Raw genomic sequence first — 20,183 nt, 5'->3', positions numbered from 1 at the left:
ATGATCACCCGTGGGGATTTGATGTTTAACCCCTTTCACCTGCCCAAAATCTAGGGGGTGTTTGCTGAAGACCCGCTCGTACTCCTGTACCACCCGGTAAACCCCATGCTTTTGGTGTGAGGGGTGGAGTCGGTGCCCACATGTAATTTTTGGCACCAGTCTTCCAGCTGCCCCTTGGAGCCATTGTCTTCCGCCTGGTCGGACGGGATCAAGGGTTCCACTGCTTTGATGGTATTGTTGCTGACAGTGTACAGTTTTGCTACAGTGGCGTACCGGGGCAATTTGGCTTCCTCCTCCCCACAATTCAGGACACGGACGGGCACTCTCCCCTTGCGGACGTCTGCTACCCCTCTGGCTATCAGGACTCCAGGTCTACTGTCTGAATACACCGGTTCTACCAAGGCATGGTAGTCCTGACCCTTGAGGCCTATTGCTGCCCGACACCATATCAACATTTCACTTCTTGGGGGTATTGCAATGGGGAGGAGGTCACTTACCCTCACACTGCCAATTTCTCCTCCGGCCAGCTCTACCTGCTGCCTCCTCATCAGGGCTCGGATCTCCCTCCGTAGGGCACGCTGTTGCCCGGAGCTGGCAGTTTCAGACGCCTGTTGCAACAAAATTATCACTTCGGCAATACAATTTTCTATCACATTTGTACCAATGGTTAGCAGTGGGTCAGATTCTTTGCGATCAATATCTACAATTATCATCCCCTGACATGGCAATTCTACCCGCCCCACTTTAATGGTTACTTCCTTGTACCCAATTTGGGGTAAGGGCTGACCATTACTGGCCACAATTGTTAAATCATCATCTGGGCCATGGTCAATGTCTGAATCAGCCCAATATCTTTTGTACAGTTTATAGGGGATGGTTGTTACCTGGGACCCCGTATCCAGGAGGGCATTCAAAGGGATCCCATCCAGCACAATAGGAAGGACCGGTCGTCCTCCCACATACTTGCTGCAGCTGGGGGTTGAGCCGGGCTTTCTTACACCTGGGGGTAGGCTCCTGGCCCCAGGCTTGGCCCATTTAAAGGACAGTGTCGTGCAATGTGGCCCGCCTGGCTGCAGCGGCGGCAGATCGGTTGTCCCGTTGAATCATACCGGTCCGTGTCTCTGCCTCGGGTCGGCGGAATCCTCCTCTGTCGCATCCATGGGACGTCATCTGGGCTGGAGGCCAACTCGATTCTTGCAGGTGATGGGGTCACTTGTAGAGACTGCACGGTCCTGGCAAGGGCATCTACAGTCTTGGTCAGCTCCTGGACCTGCTGTCTGAGCTCTGCAGTGGAATCCTTATCCAGGGACTGCGCCTCAGCCCCTGCAGCGGCTCGTGTTGCAGGCACCACCCCAGGGTACGTGATAGCAAGAGGCCGGAGGGGTACTGGGTCGTTCGGTGTAGATTCTCTCAGTACCCGGATGGCCTGGTCCTTAAACTTTGCAAAGTCCAGAGCAGGGTTCTGCAGGACCATGATACGCAGCTGGGTCCTGTGGGCATCTGACAGGAGCCCCTCTATGAACTGCTCAGTTAGGAGTTTGTGTTCTTCACGTACACTCTCTGGCTCCACCTGTTTAACTGCTTTCAGGGCCTCCTGCAGGTTTAAGGCATAGTCCCTTATGCTGTCTGTGGCCCGTTGTTTGCACCCAAAGAATCTCATCTTTATTTCTGCTGCGGTGCGGGTGTCAAAAGTACTCTTTAGCTTGGCCAGTATCTGGGTTGCTGTCCCTTTATCTGTATCAGGCCAGGACTTCACTTCACGCTGGGCAGCGCCGGCTAGCTGCCCCATTAATATGCCCACCTTCTGGCTCTCAGTCAGCGGATACACCCGGAACAAGCTGTGCAGGCTTTCTCTGAAGTCACCGAGGGTATGTGACTCCCCGGAGTACTGCGGCAGCCATTCTGCCCCCGGGATGTACGGCATCGTGATCGGCATTACCGGCGCTACAGCGGGGGCTGGGGCGACGGCGACTGGGATTGCTTCGGCTGGTGCTGCGGCGTCTCGGGCTATGGCAGTCACCTGCCCTCCCTCTGAGTCGGACATCTTCCTCCCCCTTAGTGAACCTTACCAGGCTCCGTTCACTTTTCAAATTCCCTTCTGGGTCGCGCGGGGTTAACAGCGCTCTGCTCTGATGGCGCGCTCCCTTCGCGCTCTTTGTCAGGCACGCCCCCCTTCTTCCTGCGCTCAGTGGGGCTAATGGCGGCGGCAGTTTTCAAACAGTAACACAGTCTTTTAGGCAGTTTCTGCAGGCGCACAGTACCCGGTGGGACCGGGCACGAAATCCTGTTCGTGACGCCAAATTGACTCGCCCACCCCAGGGCTATGGGACACCTGGTGCCGGGCCGGATTATTCCGGTGGTGGTCAGTGGTGGCTGGGCCCGGCTCCGTGGCCCTGGTGGGTGTCAGTAAAATATGTGGCTTGCTTATTAATGGTTGTGTTCGTGACGCCACCTGTGGTCTGCGGCTATTAAGCCGCCGCTGCTGTGTGAGGCCTCCGGGGTGATGTTATGGCAGCAATGGTGGTACTGCTCCCCACAGGTGGAGCGAAGCCCCGGGGATACTGTTAGTGCTCGTGGAAGTCTATGAGGTTGTGTGGCTAACACGGTGCAGGGCCGACAGGCGATGAAAGAACCAGGCATAAACAACAGTCTCTTTACCTTTTCCTCTTTACTCTGGAAACAGTCCAGTCCTGGGAGACCGTTACAGGTGGTGATGGGGATCCGGTCGGCCTGGAAGTACTTGGGGTGATCTCTCTGGCCAGCTGAGTATGAGGCCTACTCCTGTACTTTGCTTTGTTACGATAGGACCCTGCTTCTCTGAATCCAGCAATGGCCCTCTGTGCTGCTGGGACTGTTGGTACGTCCCTTTCCCTCTGTAGCAGGCTGCGCAGGCTCTCTCTCTGGTGCTTCTCGGCTGGAATCCACACCGGCCTTGATGCTGCAGCTGTACTTTTGTTGAGGATAAAGAATTGAGTATCCAAAAATACTTAATTCAGCCATTTCATAGACTCAGTTATATAGTTCAGTAGATGTGAACTAACTCACATATTTGTGAATGCTTTTGTTTCTTACTAACATGTATATATGTATATTGTATATTCAGTGTATTTTCCTTAAACTCAGTATATACTAGGATATATATATATATATATGTATAGCTTGAAGATGGCCACCATTTCCTGTTCTCCACCCAAGACAGATCGACAAAGAAATTCCTGAAGCCTGGACTGTCCAATCCAAGAAGGATATGCAGATCTCTCTACGTCATGAAGCCCTGACCTACGATACTTGATTGGACTAAAACTTTTGTTTACACCCCTTTTACTTCGTGGTCTAATTGTCCGAGAATAAAGATTTTCAGTCTTGCCTCAGCCTTGGTCGTGAGAGGAAGAGTTTTAATTGATTTCCAATTAATTATCATTCTTTTTCGCCGTGCACAAACGACATTTTAATTCGGAACAACGATCAGATCGGAAAAGGGATCACTTGTATCTCATCCTTAACAACTGGAGGCACTGCTGGGATACCGTAAGAAAGATTGGCCGAACTTCTATCTCGGATCCGAGGGATCGTTTCCTAGTACCCACAGGCCGCCGAAACAGGAGCTGATCACTCAAAATCGCAGGTAAGTGTCATATATAATGTATATGAGAACTGCCTGCGATTTCGGAGACTTGTGGCGAAAGGTCTGATGCCTGAACTGAGGAAGGGGTTGACGCTATTGACCCTTAGCGGGCTTGAATCTTTCGCCGGTAGTCTAAGAACAAAGAGACGGACCCAGACCCCATAGCGTCATAGGGTCCGTGGGTCATACGATCTGATCGTTTGTTTTCTTTATTGCTAATTGTGAACGGTGTTTTTAGCTTCATAGATAGCTTGTAGATTCTACGCTCTGATCTAGTTTTCAAAGAGTTAATTGCCTGTAGTTTTTTTCTTCTTCGCTGTGAACAAAGGAAGAAGGGGGGTAGACAGGGACTGAGAGCGGGAGTTGTATTACACGCTGTGTCTGCAGTGTCTTAGACAAAGAAAGCAGGGGGGTTGATAGTTAATCCCCCCTTGCCTGCATTTCTTCACAAAGAGGAAAGTTTGTGTGTGTTAGAAAGCGGGGGGGGGGGTTGTAATGCCCACATAGACGCAGCTGCTGTCTTTGTTCTGTGGAGGAGAAGGGGGGTGGAGGGTGAAGAGGCAGACGCCGGGGGTTAAAACAGCGCAGCTCTTTGGAGAGAGGAGGGGTCAGTGGAGGTGGCTGCAGCCTTTGTATTACAGCAAGTTGTAATGATTTGAAAGAAAGACAAGTGTTATTTTGGCTTAAATTGGAACAGAACCTGACGGGTTTATGCATTTTTTTGGTGTTTTCAGTTGAGTTATTTTCTTTTTGAACAGAAGTATGAGAACTAGCGATTCCCCTGTGTTGCGGACACAGCCACTGTTTGTTAGATATTAAATATTAGATATTAAATATTAAATATTAAATATTGAATGTTGAATATTGAGTGTTGGATAGATAATAAACGAGGCGGGAAGGGTTCTGTTAACTTAAAGTGGATTTAGCGTATTCCTCTGCGTTTTAAACATGAGCCACTGTTATGAGGGGGTAGGTCTTCATAACGAGGCGGGAAAGGAACTCACTTTAGTTGAGGTAAGGGTGCTGGAGTTAGCGGATTCTCCTGCGTATTAGACGTGAGTCACTGTCAGCGTGTTACAAACGCGGACGAGGCGAGAAAGAACTCCGTTGGAACGGCCGATCCAATTAAGCACTGTATACTCTGTTCAAAAGATAAATATGTTGTTTTTAGTAGGAGCTGAGAACGCTGTCGCCCTAGTTACAAAAAACGGAAAAAATATAAAAAATTGCAAAAAAGTTGTGTAATATCGTTGGACTACCACTAGATGGCAGGCTGCAACCCATGTATTGAAGTTCAGATTAATCTGTAGTGAGTTTATAATGAGGAACAAAGACCCCATTCACTGTCTGTTGCTGTTTGTAGAATCACTAAATGTTTTTCTCTAGCGGTGCCTCATTGTTCTGCTCTAGAAGTCATTATATCTGGTGCTAATCAAATCTCTCCTTTGTATGCTGAAATGCAAATTTACAGGCACTAAAAGTATCCCTGGTTTACTACGTAGTTCCAGCCACTCCCAGTACACCCAGGGAGTCACAACATGGATGCTGCACCCGGAAGTCAGGTGCATGGAACTTCCTGTGGCAGCCGTCTTGCTACACCCACTGATGGCAGTACACCTCATAAGCCACACCCCTCGCAATGGCTCTTTGTTCAAAGCTCTCCACCCATCCCCCGGTGGGAGGTGTTCTCTGGTATATATGACTAACACACTTGAATAAGCATAAATAGTATATTTGTTTACTCAGTTATCCCATAAATGCAAGTCAAAGATAAGTAAGTGAAATTTTTACAGAAATGATGTGGAAAGATCTGTTCACATAAAATTAATTGGTATTTTAGAAGTCCTGCAGCATTATATCATAAAATAAAATAGAGGAAGGTAAATATATATATCTTTGTACTGTGTTGGTTAATTTAAAACAAAAATCGTAAACGACTTACCCCTACTGATGTCAAAATGTATCAAATCCATTTGTAAAAAGGAATTAGGAAAAATGTATAATGCATCCAATGTACATATGGGTAATGGATGTGTTCACTGCTACGTCTTTGTTATAACAAAGGATGAGTTTTTTTTCTTCTTCCTCTCTCGCTTTTAAGAGACAGGGATGGAATGTGTCTTGATGGAATGTGTCTCTCTCCAATAGTGACGTAAGTTTGGTTTAACCCTTAGAGTTCAGGATTTCCCATTTTTAGTTTGCTGTTTATACCTGAATAGGGAATATTAAATTTTATGGGATGTGCGATATAATTTGTGTTGTTTTGTTTTTAATGGCGATTTATTTGAACAATATATTTTTATTTTGTGACTCTATCGCCTTTTCTGTTTTTACGATTATTTCTAAACCATTTATATATTTTTGCAAGTTAGTCGCCCAGTCACAGCTGTCATTTCATCATGTCTCAGTCGTTTCTACTATGAAAGGTTTTTCTTTTCTTTATGGATACAGTGTTTATTGTAAAGTTTTAAAATTTCCCAGTAATGTATAGTGTTCTGAGATGTACGTTACTTTCAGTGTTTGTTCATTTTAGGTTTTAGTATGTGGCTAATTTATTACCTGCTGTTTTATTTTTTCTTTTAGGGAATACCAGTATACAAATGCTGAATTTTGCCATATTGGTAAATAAACAATTAAACAAGGGGGGAATAAGGTATTAATTATATTCTCCAGTTTCTTGGAGGGCGCAGCAGGCATATTAGATAGGTTTTGAAGCTGACCTTTTTCCCATAGGTTATGTTTATTAGATTACTATGAGGCATATCTGTTAACTGAAATAGGGAAGTCTTGTCTTATATGTTTATTTGTTTGTTTATTTATTTAGTATTCTCAGTCATGTGAGGTATAGATGACCACTAACTGTATTATGATCAGAGATAAAGTTATAAGAATGATCTAATGTATATTTTTTAGTTTTTGTTTTTATAGATGAAATCAGATGGTGGTCGATTCTGCACTGGATATGCTGCTGTTTACACCACATGAGGTAGTCTAAATTCGACCACTCCCTCCAATCCTATTGATACAGGAGACAGTGATGCATTAAATGCCTCTCTTGATGGGTAGAACAGGAGTGGGTAAGAGTCTTTAGAGGTGTATGTAGGTTGTAGATTTTTTCCTGTTGTCAAATGAATTAGGTATGCCGAAAAGAAAGTCTAGATCTGAGCTGATGGATTCGGATGAAGATCCTTGCACAGGTGCAGCTGACCAAGAAGCAGTGAACGGGCCTAGAGTTGAGAGTCTTTCACCAATACCGACCATGCCTTGGTGACATTGGTCACGTCAGTGACTTCTGTCACTCCTTGTGTTCTTAAATCCCTACAGGAACAAGCGATACAACAAGGAATGGAGTGTGACATGCAGGGAGCCAGCTGACTGAGGAAGGTCTGTGGACAAAGGGTGGTAAGCTTTCTCTGCCATGAGAGCTCTTCTTAATGATGGCCCAGGTAACATCTGTGAAAGACAATTGTCAGCGTGTGCTTTGGTGACACCGGGTTCAGTACCCAGGTGGGCAGATTCACCTAGTCTTGTGAGACAAGTGCCTAGAACGAAGTGAGAAAAAACTGTAAAGAGTCCGTAGAAACACCCTGCACCTACTCTACCCATTCTTAGAGACCGCAAACTGATTATAGATGTATATCATGAGCATGTTGTATGCAAGTCTGTGCGTGTTGTGTAAATCTCTCTCCAGGTTTGGTCAGAGGCATTCCAGTGCAGAAAACGACATTATTGTTGAGAAGCACATGAAGGTGGTATGTAAGAAAAATGTATTTACAAAAAGTGTATATTTTATAGAAAAGTGAAAACTAGTAAATCGTGTACAAAATGTATATGTTTTGTTTTCCTTTTGCAATAAGCAGGTCTTTATGTAAGATGTTTTTTGGTTTAGCATAGACTTGTATATTTTCATATAATTGACTGAATAGTGTGATAAACAGGTGTATTCTCCAATTCCAGATCTTAAATCAGAGCTATTAGCATATGGTCTCCAGTCAGGAAACTGATTGATCCTAAAGGACAAGCGAGAAAGAGCCATGAGTCAACACTAGAGGAGCTGATCCAACCACAGAAACATCTATGGATCCACACCTCGCATTGTAGAAGGGTTAATCAACCAGAGCTGCACTGAGCGTTCTGCTCATACTTATCCTTTTCAGAAAACCCTGTACAGTCTTAGACCAGCATTGCCAGAACAGTTAGAAGAGAGGACTTAGAGAACCTTGAGACATGGGAAAGTCCAACTACAAAGGGTGAGGACTCGCCTAGGAGTCCTTGGTCTCAAACCGGTGAAGAAAACCCCTTTCCCCTTTCCGCCCATGTTTCAACGTTCAGTTAGGCAGGTTTTTCAACAGATCTTCCTACCTCTCTTCCTAAGGGAACACAGTACCCTTAGAATTTAGAAATGGCAGAATTAAGTCTTTAGGGGGGACTGTTGAGGATAAAGAATTGAGTATCCAAAAATACTTAATTCAGCCATTTCATAGACTCAGTTATATAGTTCAGTAGATGTGAACTAACTCACATATTTGTGAATGCTTTTGTTTCTTACTAACATGTATATATGTATATTGTATATTCAGTGTATTTTCCTTAAACTCAGTATATACTAGGATATATATATATATGTATAGCTTGAAGATGGCCACCATTTCCTGTTCTCCACCCAAGACAGATCGACAAAGAAATTCCTGAAGCCTGGACTGTCCAATCCAAGAAGGATATGCAGATCTCTCTACGTCATGAAGCCCTGACCTACGATACTTGATTGGACTAAAACTTTTGTTTACACCCCTTTTACTTCGTGGTCTAATTGTCCGAGAATAAAGATTTTCAGTCTTGCCTCAGCCTTGGTCGTGAGAGGAAGAGTTTTAATTGATTTCCAATTAATTATCATTCTTTTTCGCCGTGCACAAACGACATTTTAATTCGGAACAACGATCAGATCGGAAAAGGGATCACTTGTATCTCATCCTTAACACTTTTGGGATGTTTTTGGGCCAGGTGCTTGCAGCTCTCCTGCCCTTCGGATTCGGCTACCAGGGAAATGTTTTAAGCCCTGGTGGCCACAGACTCCGATGTCCGAGTCTCTCTGCTGCCTCTCAGCTACTCCTGCTTCTCTGGGCCAAGCTACTCTAGCTCTAGGCCCCAGATTCACAGGACAGCTCACTCTGCGTCTGTTCACTTCCACTGCTCTCTACAGACTGACCACTACTTCCTCTCTCAGATCAGACTTAAGGGGATCCTCCCTGGAATCCCAGGTTCAGAGCTCCCCCTGCTGGCCGGAGGGAGAACTGCGTTGGGTGTTAAACTTGCTGGCCAATGGATCTCCCAATTACCTCCAGGCTCAGCATTAACCCTTTGGGAGGGCAATGCTGTTGTGGCGACCAGGTCCTGGGGCGCCACACAACTACATGGCAATGTTAGTATTCTTACTACCCCTATGTTATGTGCATATGCATATACAGTATTTATACATATATCTTACCACCTCGCCTAGGATACATGACATATTCCCTCTTGCCCATATGAGGACTATCCGTAATGACATATAACTCACGTGAGTATGTAACACTATCCTCATATGGACACGATAGTGACTGGTACCCTCCCTTGCCTAGGCTCACCACATGCTCATGTTTATATTACTGAACATTTCATATAATTCTTATCCAATGGTTATCTATAATTTCTTACCCATTATCCCCTATACAATATAGTGACGCACCTAATTCAGGTACATGACTTCTGGTCATAAATGGAGACTCACTTGTTAATCATATACTCATATATACGTTTCCCTCCCGATCTTCTGTGATACCTATACATTTGATGAAATTTACTTACCTTCTTTTATCCCGGTAGGTCCTTTTACACAGTACCACACACTGTGGATATTAGTCCCGTTTGGGGACTGCCGCCTTGCATCTTTGACTTTTGGCCCACCATTCCCTGCTGTGCACAGGTAACCCACCTATACTGGCACCGTTTAGAAACCATACATAAGTTTATATGGTCCCTATTCTTATTTGACAACTTGGCACTCTATGTCGCCTATGCACTTCTCCAAAGCTGTTGCATGCTATTCAATCGCTGCTGTTTGATGGTTCTCTCCTCTGAGTAGAATTTTTTCCCCCTTTTTTGTCTATATATGACCCGATCATGTGTATTTATGGTTTGTATTAATTTATATATTTTACTTGTATCTAGATCAGTGTTTCTCAACTCCAGTCCTCAAGACCCACAAACAGATCATGTTTGTACCAGTACCAGGAGGGGTACTCAGACCCAGTACAAAGCCCAGAAACCACTAGGCTAAGTTGAATCAACTGATTGAGGACTGGACTTTAGGACCTTTCCCACACAAGACCCGACTGAAGACAACAGCCCAACCATTAGGGTAAAGCCACCGCCAAGGCATAGAGACCCAAGGGGCCAGCGTCTGCAGGCAAACAGGGCTCTCCCGACACCCAGCAAGCCGGGGAGCGGACTACAGTTGCTTAGGCATAGGAGTCATAACATTCACATAAAGAGGTGCAGGAGAAAGGTGGAAACCACCAACCTGTTAAGGGAGAAGCTGCAGCCAGCTGAGGGCACCGTTCATCACCCCGTTTGGTTTACCAGAGACTCCAGTGTGTTGTATCATAGTGAGTACACCAGTGCCTTTGGGCCACGCACCGCACCGCACCAGCACCCAGCACGCACCCATCCCCTCGCCTCAGCACCTCCCTCGGGCCCCCGGGACCATTACTCCCCTACCCACGGAGGCGTCAACACCAAGCTGCGCAACACCGTCCCTGGGAGGCCTAGTCAACGGCAGCGGTGGTCTCCATCCTTTCACCACATCCTTTCACCAACCGTGGGTGGCGTCACAAACTCAAATCCCCTTCAAACAACCGCTGCCCCGGCCGTGGAACTCCCAACCGAAGTCCCTGCGTGTAGCGCCAACCCCCTTGCAGAGCGACGGGACCCCCGAGTCCGTGAGGAGCTTGAGCCACCCACTGTACGAGCACGGATCCGAGCGGCTCGGCAGTTGGCCGAGCCTGCGGGGCGGTACACATCGACTCTTCTGGTGTCACAAACAGGATTGAACCCCTCCACTCACCTGTGGAAGTGCGCCTTGAGGTTATCGTTAGCGGCGTCCCACTGAAAAATTGCAGAATCCGCCATCTTGTCACTATCCAGTGACGCGAAGTTTCCTGCCCAAGCCGTCTTCTCCAAGCGGAAAGGGCGCGAAAAGGGAAGCCCCGCTCCCTGAGAGCAGAGCAGTGCAGAAAGCAAGGAGAGGGCCCCGAAAAGACCAAGGGGGGCGGGTGAAGATCCAGCCTCATGTGACTGAGGAGATAAAGGGCAGGGACTCCAGGACTCTGCCACCCGTCTGGTTCCTGGACCATCAAGTTACAACATGTCCGCCCTGTCTGGCAAGCCCGAATTCCCGGAGCCTGCGTCCGGAACAGCGGCGTGGGTGGAAGCCCGGACGACTCTCATGTGTTGCCGCCTATAAGTGCAGGTGAGGTGCTCGAGCCACCCACTGTACGAGCACGGATCCGAGCGGCTCGGCAGCCGGCCGAGCCCGCGGTGCGGTACATCAGCTGGCACACAGACAGGAAGCGAGCGATGCTGCGTGGAGTGAGGAGAGGTGAGTATACAGCGGGAGTCCTCCAGCTGTTACCGCAAATCCGGCAGCGGCTATAGTGACCGTGAGATCAGCGATGACTTCAGTCAGGTGATGTGCGGTGACAGCCTAAGAGTACCAGCCCCCAGTTGTTAGACTTTATCTTGGCTGGTTATCATAATTGGGAGAACGGCACGACGTTTTTTTTGTTTGTTTGTTTGTTTTTTTTTAAATTAGGGTGTGGGGTGTATAGTGTCAGCAGCAGATCCTCGTCCCATAGCAGTGTGTCATTACCACATTTTTTGCTTTAAAATTTTATTTTCCTATTTTCCTCCTCTAAAACCAGGGTGCATCTTATGGTCCTGTGCGTCTTAAGTCCGAAAAATATGGTAATTTAGATGGGGTAATAAACAGGGCAGGTTATTAGCATCCCTTACAAAACCCTTTAGAACAGCTAATATAATCCATAAAATAAAAAATAAGAATGGCACAGTAGATGGGGAGATATTGGAGGAGTTCAGAGGTTTTTTTAGTTATATAGGGCACAATCGGGAGATAGGAATGGGGAGTCTAACAAAAAATGTTTGCAAGAACCATTGGACCCGTCACTAACAACAGATCAAGGAACCTTACTTACCAATCCCATACATATATCGGAAATTATACAAGCCATTGCCACTCTTAAATTAGCTAAAACTCCAGGGCCAGATGGATTCAGCAATGAATAGTATAAGATCCTGAATCCCTCAATTAGTTCACATGTATGTGCAATGTTTAATAACATAGTCCAAACTATAACAATTCCAGACGAATTTAATCAAGCAGTATTATTGTTCTACCCAAGCCAGGCAATGATCCCCTACAGGTAGAGGGCTACAGACCTATATCTCTGCTAAATTCGGATTTCAAAATATTTACCAAAATTCTGGCAACAAGGTTACAGCAGATAATCCCGGACCTCATACTTCCCTGTCAGACAGGGTTTATTCATGGCAAATCTGTCACATATAATATTAGAACAGCAATAGGAGTAATATCGTATGGTAGAAAACATAGACACACCAAACAGTTAATAGTAAGCCTGGATGCAGACAAGGCTTTTGACAGAGTCTCATGGGATTACCTGCATAGTCTACTGGATTTTAGATGGTTTGGTCCCTGGTTCTGTGAAGCAATTAGAATGATTTATAAGAAGCCTCAGTCTAAATTGTCAATAAACCACACTCCCTCAAGGCATTTTGAGGTTCAAAGAGGGACAAGGAAGGGTTGTCCGCTATCGCCCCTGCTCTTCAACCTAGCTCTAGACCCCTTATTGCGGTCTCTACACAACGTCACATCATATCATGGAGCAAAGGTGGGCTCAACATCAATAAAGCTCCTAGCCTTTGCAGATGATATCTTATTATTTATAGCTAATCCTCTGCAGGCAATACCGGAGATAATGAATACGTTAAAAGACTTTTGAGAGACCACTGGGTTTAAAATCAATTACAGTAAATCAGAGGCTCTAGCGCTTTTTAAATCTAGAAGAAGGGATAGTTCTTCATTCCCATTCAAATGGAGCACAATAATCAATAAGATACCTAGGCATTCAGTTACCGGCCGATCCCTCAACGCTATATAAGATCAACTACAAACCCCTGATTATATCCTTAATCCAGCTACTCCAATCCTGGAAACATTTAGCTATCTCATTCTCAGGTAGATGCCATCTAATTAAAATGGTAGCCTTTCCTAAAATATTATACTTATTTCAAACATTACCCCTTCTGCTGCATAAAGCTGATGTTAAATTATTAAACACCGCATTTCAAAATTCTTTTGGGGACATAAGGGGCGTACACATATAAGCCTAGCAAAGTTAAAATTACCTAGGGAAGAGGGGGGCATCAACATGCCGGGTCTGGACAGGTACAACCTTGCAGCAAAATTCCATACCATTTTGGATTGGATTAGGGGGAAATGTCTCTTTGCCAATGTTCAATTGGAACAACAACTGTATCCACACAGGGAACTACATCAACTACAGGAAATTCTCATTAAGGCTTTTGAAGAGGGTCTCATCACCAAGAAGGTGATGGAAGGTTTAACAGTAACATATCCCAAGATATTTTACATTTTGCCGAAAATCCACAAAGATCCCCTCAACCCCCAGGAGGTCCTATAGTCTCAGGGATTGGAGGTCTATGTTAACCTGTTTGTAAGTTCATAGACTACTACCTAAAACCCTTGGTGGAGACACTTCCCTCCTATATTAACCCCATTACGACTGCATTACGTTTTAAAACGGCAGCAAAAAAGGGTACTTAATCCTTTCTGCCGTTTTAAAACGGCGGTCAGAAAAATGTAAATAGCGCCCCCCAGAGGTGCAAAATCTCCGGGGCTTCAGCTACCGGGGGTAGCTGAGACCCTGGAGATTATGATTCGGGCCGGTTTTTCCGTTCCCCGGACATGTGATCGCCGTTATACACAGTGTAACAACGATCACCTATAAGAAAATGAAATCGTTGGTGAAAAATGTTTTTTCTCACATCTGACATGATCAAACATGTCAGATGGGAGAAAAATGTTTTCCCCAGATCCCCTCCGGTCCCCCGGTGCTGGCACAGTCCCCCACGGTAACCCCCGGTCCCCCTCCCCGCCCGCCTCCACGTGTTCGGCCTCCAAAATGGCGACCGCAAGCTGTATGCGGCCGCCGAGAAATGTCACTCACAAGAAATCTCACTCACATCTGACGTGATCAAAACACGTCAGATGTATGATAAAGTCCTCCCCGGTCCTCCCCGTTCCTTCCCCGGTCCAGCAGTCCCATCAATGTCCCCACCGGTCCCCTCCAGGTTGTCAAATAGCGGGCGCATACAATACATGCGCCCGCTGAAATCATCTTCTTCTGTCCCATCCGACGTGATCAAACATGTCAGATGGGACAGAAGTGTGCTCCCACGTTCCCCTCCGGTTTTCCCCCGGTACCTCAATAAAATTACAGGTCCCCCGCGGCCCCCCCTCTTCTCTCTGTCTCCAAAATGGCGACCGCAAGCTGTATGCGGCCGCCGAGAAATCTCACTCACATCTGACGTGATCAAAACACGTCAGATGTAAGATAAAGTCCTCCCCAGTCCTCTCCGTTCCTTCCCCGGTCCAGCAGTCCCATCAATGTCCCCACCGGTCCCCTCCAGGTTGTCAAATAGCGGGCGCATACAATACATGCGCCCGCTGAAATCATCTTCTTCTGTCCCATCCGACGTGATCAAACATGTCAGATGGGACAGAAGTGTGCTCCCACGGTCCCCTCCGGTTTCCCCCAATACCTCAATAAAATTACAGGTCCCCCGCGGCCCCCCCTCTTCTTCTCTCTGTCTCCAAAATGGCGCGCGCATGTGCAGTGTGCCCACGTCCTAATCTGCCTCCTCTACATAGCAACCATTTCATTTCAATTTCATTGGTTCCTGGCATTTGATCACTGTGGTAGATCCTATCACAGTGATCAAATCCCCAAAATATTTACAGAAATGGCAGCATTTGGGTCTGCCTCTCTCTTCTCTCCCTTGTAGTTGATCTGGGAGAGAAGAGAGAGAGAGACTACAATTGCTGCTGCTTCTTGTCAAACAAAAAAAAAGCATTTTATTATAAAATCATTCAAATATCCTCACCCCTAATATCCTCACCCCAATTATCCTCACCCCAATTATCCTCATCACCCCCTTAGGTTAGATTTTTTTTTTCTTTTTTTTCTTTGATCAGGGTTAGGATCAGGGTTAGGGTTAGGATCAGGGTTAGGGTTAGGATCAGGGCTAGGTTCAGAGTAAAAAAAAAAAACTTAAAAAAAATAAAGTAATGGCTCGCAGATCATTCACTGCCGAGCAGGTATACACGCTGCTTGCCGCCAGAAGTTCAGGCACAGATACGGAGTCAGCCTCTGAATTTGAGGGATTTTCAGATAGTGATGACTCGGCTTCCTCCACGGGATCCCACAACCCGATGGTAGCGGAGTCGGTCGTCACTGCTGGAGCTTCAGCGGCAGGCGTCGTCACTGCTGGAGCTTCAGCGACAGGCGTCGTCACTGCTGGAGCTTCAGCGACAGGCGTCGTCACTCCCGAAGGTTCAGCGGCAGGCCCAAGTACTGCAGTCCCACCTGCACTGTGGAATCCCAACGTGATATTTGCCCCCCAAATTCCCCCTTTCATAGTAACCCCTGGAATTAAAGTAGACGTAAACAATTTTGCCCCCTTTGATTTTTTCCAAATCTTTATAAGCGAAAACGTTCTAGACCTTATTGTCCAACAAACTAATTTGTACGCCCAACAATATAGTTCCCAAAACCCCACATCCTTCCATTCCCGCTCCTGGATCCCCACAACCGTCCCAGAAATAAAAAAATTCTTAGGCCTTACCCTCAACATGGGTTTAGTTAAAAAAACCACTCTGCGCTCGTACTGGGCGACTAAATGTGTTCACGTCACCCCTGTGTTTGCAGCCATAATGTCCCGATCCCGATACGAGACCCTTTTACGTTTCCTCCACTTTAGTAATAATGACCAAGCCCCCCCAAGAACAGACCCAAACTACGACCGCCTTTATAAATTGAGACCCCTAATAAACTTTCTAAAAGATTCCTTCCTAAATTCGTATACCCCTGACAAAAATGTATCTGTAGACGAGTCCCTTATGAGTTACAAGGGCCGTCTGTCATTCCGCCAATTCCTTCCCTCCAAGCGTGCCAGATATGGTATTAAACTTTATAAAATGTGTGAAAGCACAACTGGTTACACCTGTACCTTTCTTATATATGAAGGTAGGGACCGCCAAATAAATCCCCCAAACTGCCCCCAGACAATTGGCATCCCAGGCAAAATTGTCTGGGAGCTAATGACCCCATTTTTACAGCAAGGATACCATGTGTACACAGATAATTATTACACCAGTGTCCCCCTTTATAAAGCCCTCCATGCTGCAAACACAGGGGCCTGTGGCACAATCCGTAAAAATAGAGTTGGTCTACCGTCACAGTTGGTGTCCAGACGTCTGGAGAAGGGTGCGTCCTGCTCACTGGCAAGTGACCATCTTCTTGCCGTGAAATGGAAAGACCGAAAGGATGTTTTCATGCTCACCACCCTGCATGCGGAGACCACTGTGACGGTTAGAGACAGGGGCACCACCAGGGACAAACAGAAGCCGCTCTGTGTGACAGATTATAACAAGTATATGGGAGGTGTAGATCTGTCCGACCAGGTGCTTCAACCTTATCTGGTCAAGCGGAAGACAAGGGCCTGGTATAAGAAGGTAGCAATCTACCTAATCCAAATTGCCACATATAACAGTTTTGTGCTATACAAAAAAGCGCAAGGACCACTTGCCTTCCTCCAATATCAGGAGACAATTGTCTCGCGTCTCCTTTTTGACTCGGAGGCACCGGAGGAAGCCTTCGAGTCGGAGGATGTGCGCAGACTGTCTGAGCGCCATTTTATTAGCCTAATCCCTCCCACTACCACCAACAATCGTCCTAAAAAAAGATGCAGAGTTTGTGGAAAGCAAGGTAGGAGGAGCGATTCTCGCTACTACTGCCCCACGTGCCCCTCTCAACCAGGCCTCTGTGTCACCCCCTGCTTTGAAATCTTCCATACTGCCACCCATTATTGAATTGGCATCACTTTCCCCATAATTGTGTAATAACTTATGTAAAGATTCTTTTTATTTTGTGTCAAGTAAAAATTACTATTACTATTTTCATCAATAAAACACATTTTACCCCATTTCACAAATAATTCCAGGCCACAATCATCCCATATCAAACTATTATTCAGACAAATCCTTGTCTACATGCCCACGTCTGCATACTCCAGAATGTGGACCCCACTAACGTTCTTGAAAAGTCTGACCATTTGACAACTTTCCAGGACTTGATCACTCACAAGCATATTATTTTACCATTTATCTTAGTTTGATGGTTTTTACGACTAAGTCTTGCTACACAAAACTTTTCTTTGAATTTTTATTACTTATTTATCTTGGTGATACGGGCACCATAATTTTATTGGAGGATCTCTAACAATGTGGCTGTTCCATATTCATCCCCTATGAGCTTTACTGCATGGTTCTTGCCGAACCTCCTGTACAGGACATAATTTTGAGAAACCTGCAGGATATTGGTCGTTTTGTGCACATAGCGGTTCCTACCTTGGCGGGTAGGAGCCTGTTATGGTGTACCACGTCACTTGGCACATTCGTCCCTCATATAGGGATTGATGGAGCTAGGAAGACGTTGTACGACTAGTTTGTTTGAAAAATAAAGCTTCTCGCCCTGCTGGTGATCTTTCATCTTTGGAACAGACTCAGATTTGCCACACAGTGGCTACTTAATTCCTCCACATTTTGCCCTTCACTCCAGTAAAGTCTATTCTTTTTGCTACAAAATACCCAATTGCAAGATAACGGTTTTGTTAGCTCGACCAAGTTTTATAATCGACAAATGTGATTTTTGGGGCATGCTGCCCTTTGTGAGTAATAATTCCTGGAAAGATTTTCGTGTTTGTTAGCTCCATGTCTCTGTAGCTTCTAACCAGCTCCTGGAATTTTACCCTGAAGAGTGAAGACCAAATGGTGCACCAACTCTTATAGGCACATGCGTGTGCTGCATCAACTACATACAAAATGGTGGTGGCAAACTGCTCATTACCTCCCTAGATAAATACATTACAGGGTATAATTTTCAAAAAAGAAATTTATGTGGGGTTTCTGTTGTTCTTGTACCATATTGAATATTTTCAGAGCCTATCTATTCCAGATAGAGCCAAATTTGCTTTCCAAAATTCGAATATTGCTCCTTTCGTTCCAAGCTCTCCCATTTGCCTGTACAGAGGTTTCTGACCACATGTGGGGTATCACCGCGCTCATAAGAAAGTGGGTAACAAAGTGTGAGGTACAATTTTTGGACCTACCTCTTGAAAAAGTGAGAAAATTGATGCTAAAGCAACATTTTTGCTAAAAAAATGAAAATTTTCAATATGACAACCTAATGTTATCAAATTCTGTGAAGTACCTATTAGTCCAAAATGCTCACTATACCCCTAGATAGAAGCCTTAAGGGGTCTAGTTTCCAAAATGGGGTCACTTGAGGGGGGTTTCTGCTGTTTAGGTACCTTAGAGGACCTGTAAATGCAACATGGTGCCCGCAATCTGTTTCTGCCAAATTTGCTTTCAAAAATTCAAATATTGCTCCTTTCGTTCCAAGCTCTCCCATTTGCCCAAACAAAGGTTTCTGACCACATGTGGGGTATCACCGCGCTCATAAGAAAGTGGGTAACAAAGTGTGAGGTCCAATTTTTGGAGCTACCTCTTGAAAAAGTGAGAAAATTGATGCTAAAGCAACATTTTTGCTAAAAAAATGAAAATTTTCAATATGACAACCTAATGTTATCAAATTCTGTGAAGTACCTATTAGTCCAAAATGCTCACTATACCCCTAGATAGAAGCCTTAAGGGGTCTAGTTTCCAAAATGGGGTCACTTGAGGGGGGTTTCTGCTGTTTAGGTACCTTAGGGGACCTGTAAATGCAACATGGTGCCCGCAATCTGTTTCTGCCAAATTTGCTTTCACAAATTCAAATATTGCTCCTTTCGTTCCAAGCTCTCCCATTTACCCAAACAAAGGTTTCTGACCACATGTGGGGTATCACCGCGCTCATAAGAAAGTGGGTAACAAAGTGTGAGGTCCAATTTTTGGTGTTACCTCTTGAAAAAGTAAGAAAATTAGTGCTAAAGCAACATTTTTAGATAAAATGTTAATTTATTTTTTTTTTTCATTCCACATTACTTTAGTTCCTGTGAGGCACCTGAAGGGTTAATAAACTTCTTTGATGTGGCTTTGAGTACCTTGAGGGGTGCAGATTTTAGAATGGGGTCACTTTTGGGTATTTTCTGTCACCTAGGCCTCTCAAAGTCACTTCAAATGTGATGTGGTCCCTAAAAAAATGGTTTTGTAAATTTTGTTGAAAAAATGGGAAATTGCTGATGAACTTTGAACCCTTCTAACTTCCTAACCCCAAAAAATTTTGTTTCAAAAATTGCGCTGATGTAAAGTAGACAAGTGGGAAATGTTATTTATTAACTATTTTGTGTGACATAACTCTCTGGTTTATGGGCATAAAAATTAAAAGTTTGAAAATTGCAAAATTTTAAATTTTTTTGTCAAATTTCAGATTTTTTCACAAATAGAAAAAAAAATATCATCCTAAATTTACCTCTAACATGAAGCCCAATATGTCACGAAAAAACAATCACAGAATCACCGGGATCCATTGAAGCGTTCCAGAGTTATAGCCTTATAAAGCGACACTGGTCAAAATTACAAAAAATGGCCTGGGCATTAAGTACAAAACTGGCTTCGTCCTTAAGGGGTTAAGGAAACTACGGACGTCTTGAGGAGAGTGGATGGGATCTTTGTGACAATTCTAGTCACGTCGGACGTCGAGTCTCTCTATACCTGCATAGACCATGGTCTGCAGGTGGTCCGTTTTTTCCTCAGAGGTACCAACCGGGACAGCCACTTTTGTGACTTGATCCTTGAGCTGCTTGACTTCGTCCTGCGTCACAATTTTTTTGTTTTTAAAGCTAACTATTACCTTCAATGTCGCGGCACTCCTATGGGCGCGTCCTGTGCGCCTTCATACGCAAACCTCTTCTTGGGTTTCTGGGAGTGGGGTTTGTTTGGGGACGGGGGCCCGCTGGCCGTGTCCCATATCCAGTGCTGGACAAGGTTTATAGATGATATTTTTATTTTGTGGCAAGTCCCGGTCGAGCAGCTCAAGGAATTCATGTCATCCCTCAACCAGAATGACTTTAACATTAGACTCACATATACATTTGATCAACAACAAACCGACTTTCTTGATGTTCAAATGAATGTTGATTCACAGGGAGCAATCCAGACAGATGTATTTCGAAAATCAAC

Source organism: Anomaloglossus baeobatrachus, chromosome 6 (assembly GCF_048569485.1).
Source record: "Anomaloglossus baeobatrachus isolate aAnoBae1 chromosome 6, aAnoBae1.hap1, whole genome shotgun sequence".
NCBI lineage: Eukaryota > Metazoa > Chordata > Amphibia > Anura > Aromobatidae > Anomaloglossus > Anomaloglossus baeobatrachus.
The sequence above is the reverse complement of the archived record's forward strand: the minus strand, read 5'-3'. Positions refer to the sequence as shown.